The 6,872-nt window shown below is 41.9% G+C and overlaps 1 pseudogene; it reads right to left on the bottom strand.

Moving 5' to 3' along the window:
* Positions 1–210: 210 nt before the first annotated feature.
* On the bottom strand, positions 211–4,054 carry LOC125629463 (olfactory receptor 5V1-like; annotated as a pseudogene).
* Between the last annotated feature and the right edge of the window lie 2,818 nt (positions 4,055–6,872).

The following is a 6,872-nucleotide window of genomic DNA, read 5'->3' as shown; positions in this document are numbered from 1 at the left end:
ATATGTTTATGATTACATTTTATGCTTACTTTGCACAAGGGTGAACATCTAAATGATCAGTCATTAATTCAAGGCCTTTCCAATACATGAGGTAGGACCAGGTGGGTGGGATAAGAAGAAAGATTATTCTCATGTTTTCACTCAGTTGCCAATATTTATTATCAGCTTTATTAAACACAGAATCTAAAGTTTTTTACATCACCTCCAAACCTATGGGCTCTTTCCCATTGTTTTCCTCAGAGCTGTCTTTACCTCCTTGTTTTTCAGGCTGTAGATGAGGGGGTTTAACACGGGTGTTAAGATGCTATACTGGATGGAGAACAGTCTGTCTAGAACCACTGATGAGAGTGAACTGGGTTGCAGGTATCTACACACCCCAGCCCCATAGCACAAACCCACCACGATGAGCTGGGAGCTGTAGGTGGAGAAGGCTTTACGCCAGCCCTCTGTGGAGCGTATCCGCAGGATGGTGGAGATGATGCGAATGTAGGAGCCCATGGTAAGGAGGAAGGAGCTCAGTCCTAATAGCATTGTGGAAGAAAGAATCAGCATCTGACTGAAAGTGCTTCAGTGCAGGACAGGACTAGTAGTGGAGGGAGCTCACAGCTGAAATGGCCAATTTCATTGGGCCCACAGAAGTGTAACTTTAATACTGAAAGAGTATTTAACAGAAAGTAGAAAAAAACTGATCCCCCAGGAGCCAGCTACCAGCATCCTGCAGACTTCTCTGTTCATGGTCTCCACATAATGCAGAGGGTCACATATGGCAGCGTATCGGTCATAAGCCATTGCTGAGAGTGAAAACTTCAGTTGCAGCTAACAGAATGAAGAAGAACATCTGAGCAATGCAGCCATTGAAGGAAATTGTTTTGTGCCTCGAGAGGGAGTTCTTCAACGTGTTAGGCACCGTGCCTGAGGAATAGCAGAGATCAACAAAGGATAAATGGAATAGGAAAATGTACATAGGGGTGTGAAGGCGAGAATCAATGTTTATCACTAGCATGATCACCATATTCCCTATCAGGGTGATTGTGGTCTTTTTATTTATTTACCTAAACAGGAAAATCTGGAGGTGTGGGTTGCTTGACAGTCCCAAGAGAATAAACTCTGTTACTGTGGTTTGATTTTTCATATTCCTAAAATCAGGAAAACTGTGAGCTGTCAGGATAGAAAGATGGATGTTAACAGACATCACTAAACTAAATGGAAATGCCAGAACATAGTAAGATCTGAGAGAGAGAGAGAGAGAGAGAGAGAGAGAGAGAGAGATCCATTTTAGGGCACTCTATAGAGCCCATCACCATAAAGAATATATGACAGCTAGTCACCTGTGTGGGATCTGTGAAATTAGTTAGGCCCGTAAATCCCTGTTTTAGCTCCTAAGCAATCCACCAAACTCCTGCCAAACCTTGTAGGCTCTGAAAGGCAGTTGGCTCCTATGTTTTTCAAAGTAAAACTTCTGTAGGCACCTATGCTCCTGCCTCTGGGCATGGGCACTGCTGCCTCATGCTGGCATCCACATCTCCCACCTAAGCCTCAGAGCTATTCGTGACCCAGGGACAGTCAGGCATTCTGCTGACTCAGTTGCATGTGGTAGCTGATCTGGTAGGTGGGCTCAGTGGCTGCTAACTGGATTGGGTCCCATTCAAAATCCAGGTCTGGGGGTAGGGGATATGCCGCATTCACCTTGTAGCTAGGCTTGGCAGAATTCACTTTTTATATTTTATAATTTTGACTGCCAACACCAATGTTTACTTTTAAGCATTTTTTACCATTTTTATTTTTATTTAAATTTTCACAGGTAATTGTGGGGTCAGGCAGTGGTCGGGGGGTCGGACAATAATTACTAAATGAGAGTAGATTTTTGAGATTCAAAAAAGTTGAAGCTTTATAACTAATAACACACAAATTGTCAACATCATGTCAAAATAATCAAAGTAAATATCCTCAAATGAAACTCTAATAAATTCTTAAGCCGCGTTTTCCTTACTTTGCCTCCCTGCACATTTTGATGACCATGAATGGAAAAATGTGTTCATTAGTTTGTGTGTGTGTAGTGAAATTGATGTTTACCGACATTTACCAATAAAAATCTAAACCTGCCAAACCGTTTTATAACTTTTAGCCCAGTGGTCAGAGCATTGACCTGGGATGTGGGAAAGCTAGGTTAAAGTCCGCCCTTGGGCACAGGGGAGAAAGGATTCCAACAGCTGTCTCCCTCTTTTTAGGAAAATTATCTAACCACCAGACTATGGAATATTCTGATGTGGGTCTTCCCCAGTCTCTCTTGTGGATGCTGTTGCCCTCTGGATACATAATTAGAACAGAGGCACTGGACCTATGGTCTCTCACCACAGAGATGTGCACCCTAACCATGGGCATACAGAGTTATTCTCACTCTCTTTCTATCTCTATGGCCCACTGACTATTCCACTGTGGGTAAATACTAAAATAGTCATGGGGAAGTTGGGGGGGGAGAGAGAGAGAGTGTGTTGTTAACATTAATATCAGTAATTCAGATTAGTTATTGGAACTACTTGCAATAAGATACCAATGAGTTTAGAGGGATTCAGAAAGTACTGGACAGCCATCTGAATAAGGGGCCAATACGGATTAAAAAAGAAACTGATAATAAAAGCCCATGAAATTTGTAATATACATAAATCTTGATAGTTCAGATCATAAGTGATCCTAGCTTGGAAGGTAAAGAAACCTTTCTGCTTCAGAGGATACATAAACCTCTGACTGACAGAGGCTAGCATCAGATTCCCCCAGTGTGCAGGTTGTTTCATAATTAACCACTTCATACTTTCTCACACCTTCATCTGCTACTGACCTATATCAGAGAGAGGAGAAGATAGATTATTGGTCTGATCTAGTCTTTACATTGTTATGTTAAAGGTTTAGAAAATGAGACCTACAAGACAAAAATGAAAAAATTGGGTTTGTTTAGTCTGGAGAAGAGGAGACAGAGTGAGGACATGATAACAGTCTTCAAGTCTGTAAAAGATGATTATAAAGAGGAGTATGATACATTGTTCTTCTTATCCAATCAGGATAGGACAAGAAACAATGAGCTTAAATTGCAGCAAGGAGGATTTAGGTTAGATTTAGATTTAAAAAAAGCTTTGTAACTGTCAGTGTGGGAGGCTGTGGGATCTCTGTCATTGGAGGTTTTTAAGAACAGGTTAAACAAACACCTATCAGGGATGGTCTAGATAATACTTAGTGTCAGTGTGGGAGGCTGTGGGATCTCTGTCATTGGAGGTTTTTAAGAACAGGTTAAACAAACACCTATCAGGGATGGTCTAGATAATACTTAGTGCTGCCTCTGTACAGGGGACTGGACTAAATGACCTATCAAAGTCCTATATTTCTATGACTCTGTGTTCTTGGGGGGAGGAAAAGGAACCCTAACAACTCACATTTGGTCAGTGCTGTTCCTAAGGGTTCTAGCAACAAACAAGGATGCAGATCGCCACCAAGATATTGCCTAAAAGTCTCTTTATATCACCTTATGGCTTTTCTCCAAAGCTGAGAAACTACAACTAGTAGGAAAAACAGTATTGTTCCCTATATTTTTTAAATCCTTATATATTTTTGCTGGCAGATCAGAATGCAGAATCCTCAGTGAAACAGCCTTGAATCCCTATTATTCTGCTACCGGCTACTGCTCCAAGTGCTTTGGGGACAATGGCTGAAATTGATGCAGTTTAAAAACTGAAGGAGTTCAGGAAAGCAGGCAATGAAACTGAAATTTTTTTAAAAAGCAGAAAGGCGATACGTACACAACTCCCATTGAATTTCAAATTAAGTTGTGCGCCTAAGGCCTTTAGGACCCTTTGAAAATCCCATCTTGAAGCATGACACCAGATAATTCCCCTTGATAATCAATTGATCCATGCCAAAGGAAGGAAATAGCACTATTAAATATCTTTGTCCTAGCTCATGTTCCACTGCTCGGCTTCCTTCTTGCCAGCTCTCTGTGGGCGTGACTCCAGGCAGAAGCCTTCAGGGGATCAGTATTCCCAACTGGCTGCCAAGGTAGTGTCATGGTTGAGTGTAGGTGACCTCTCATGTAGGGGAAAGCAAAGATTCCAGCTGTTTTAACCTCCAGCCTTTCTTACAAGTTAGTAGACGCTGCAAGTGACTCCAAATCCTATTGAAGTTGGGGATGCTGGCAGAGCTCTTTGCCTGGCAGTATAAAATACTTTCCCAGGGAGGGCTAAGATTAGGGGATGTTATGATTGATCTGAGCTATTGATTAATTAATTGATTCAGATTTAAACAAGAAAGACACCTATCCAAGTGCCTAAGGGCCAGATTTTTCAACACATTTAGGCACTAGTGGGATTTTCAAAAGCATCTATGCAACCCACACCCATTGAATACTACAGTAAAATCCTAGCAGCATCAAGTGATCCTTTCAACAGGAAGTCAGCCAGCAACCTCTCTGCCTGTCCATCTCTTCATCACCCATCAAACTAGTGTCTTTTGGAGTATGCCCGGAAGATCACCCAATTTGGGTTCTTTTGGACAAGGTCGGGAACAAGTGCTAAAGTCTTGGAGTTCTCACAGAGAACCCCCTGCCAACACCCCCATTCTCTTTTAGAATGAGGGGGAAGCAGTGTGGGTGTCTCTGATGACCACAACTACCATCGATCTGGTGGCTTCTGTGGTAGGATATACACAACCAAGTGGCAGAGTGAGTACAGGAAGTGTGGGAAACCACACAATAATCCAGAGATTTAAAATGAATGGTCAAAATGTATTTCCAGTGGAATTCCATGGAAGGAGATCTATTAGGGATTTATTAACCCAATGGCATTGCCCCAGATTTACAATTATCCATAAATTTATGGTACCCAGCTGTGAGTCTGATTTTCAGGGTTGCTGAGCACCAGTGCATCTAGCTGAAGCCAGTGGGAGCTGTGTATGAAGTTTGGTACTCAGAACCTAAGGTGCCCAATATCAGCAAAGGATGAGTGCATAGTGGGTGCATGATGCTGCTGGATCCAAATGGAAGCATCTCTCACACAGTTTGCATTCACCTTGCACAGGCATGACAAGAAAACACAAGGCAGGAACAATCACGGCTTTAAAAAAAAAAGAAAAGAAATGAAACAATAGATTAATCAGTTGTGAAAGAATACTAAACTCACCTGAAGTCCTTTTGCCAAGTGCAGATCATGTGAGGATTTCAAACTGAGGTTCAGCTTTTGGATACATGCAAATAACAAGATCTTCTAGCCCGAAAAAAGCACGACGAATAAGTCTAACCCTAAATAGGCAAATCCTGATTAATATGAAGGGATAGGAATGGCTGTAGATCTGACCGGAAGACTTGATATTTATTGAGATGAATAAGATTCTTCATTTATTTTAGTCAAACAGGACTCACTTATACCAGGATAATTGTTGATATAATATCCTGTCTCCTTTGGGACTTGATCCCTGAAGTTTAGCCCGCCTAACAATCTGTGTCACTAATTAATCAACACTTAATACCATATATGTTTGTCTACAGTAAGACACAGATCCTCCTTTGGTACCCACCAGCTTCAGAAAAGAGCTACAAGAATGAACAGAGGCCTGGAAAACATGCCTTATAATGAGAGACTAAAGGAACCCAATCTATTTATCTTACTAAAGAGAAGTTTAAGAACTCACTTTTATCACGCGGAAGTTAAGCTTGGGCAGGAATGACTGGGTAAAATAAAATGGGCCGTGTTATGCTGGAGATCAGAAAAGATGATCATAATGTTTCTTTCTGGCTTTAAATCTATTAATCTACAAAGTTAACTGAGGAAGATCCTAAATTAAGTTCTGTACTTTGCTGCTTGTTATTTACATTCATTATTTAGGCTGTGGTTAGATAGATAATGACACCAAGTGCTCAATTCTGATTGAAAGTCAATAGAATTTGGGAGTCTAACTCCATTAGGCTCTTCTGAAAATCCTAGCCTAAGCTATATACTCAAGGTCAGCAGGGCAATGACATAAATGTTGGCTATACTGCACTGGACTATAGAATCATTCCCAGCATCCTTCTAGCTCAACGCATATTTAATAATATATCCAAAGTGGGAACTTTTGTTTCAACCAGAGAAATTGCAAGATATCCCCACCAGAGTATTCCAGAGCCCAGTGGTTAGGACGCTTATTCAAATGGCTTCTCCTCCTCGGGCAGAGTGAGGAATTCAGCTGGAATAGCCAACATCTTGGATGAGTTCCCTAACCACTGGCATAAAGTTTATGAAGGAAGTTGCCTTCCCTTCCCTTCTCCCCACCCTAGCTATTCTGTGTGGAGTTAGGTGTGGTATCAGATCGGGCCCTGCAGGCCAGATAGGAATGGCAATGCCTATCACCACCCGGTGGAAGCAGCATGCTGGGGCTTAGGCATGAGACAAGAGTCCAGGTGTCTGCTTGACGCAGCAGTGTGCATGCTCGGAAGTGTAACTACCTAGAGGACTTTCACAGCAAAAATGTAGGTGCTGCATGTGTTTAGGCACCTACAGAGTTGGGTGGCAGCCAAGTGTGTGTATGTGTGTGTGTGGGGGGGGGATATGGATCACACCAGTGCCTAAAATCCTTGGGCACCTACTTCCCTTTGTGGATCTGGATGCATGTGTCTCGAAGATAATTGCTAGAAAACATGGCTGCCATTAATGGCCTGAAGGGACATTTAGCCTGTGATTCTCAAAGGAGGCTAACACTTAGGCCCTATTGAACATTCTATCCTTACAATTATCTTCCAAATTGCTGTGTACTGCCCTGAGCAATTCTTCCCTTATTAATATCTAGGGGCAAGATTTTACACAACAGCAGCAACATCTTTGTCCTCATTCAATTATGATTCTTTGCATTGTGAC

The sequence above is a fragment of the Caretta caretta genome, chromosome 13 (genome assembly GCF_965140235.1).
Source record: "Caretta caretta isolate rCarCar2 chromosome 13, rCarCar1.hap1, whole genome shotgun sequence".
In the NCBI taxonomy this organism is placed as follows: Eukaryota; Metazoa; Chordata; order Testudines; family Cheloniidae; genus Caretta; species Caretta caretta.
The sequence above is the reverse complement of the archived record's forward strand: the minus strand, read 5'-3'. Positions and strand labels throughout refer to the sequence as shown.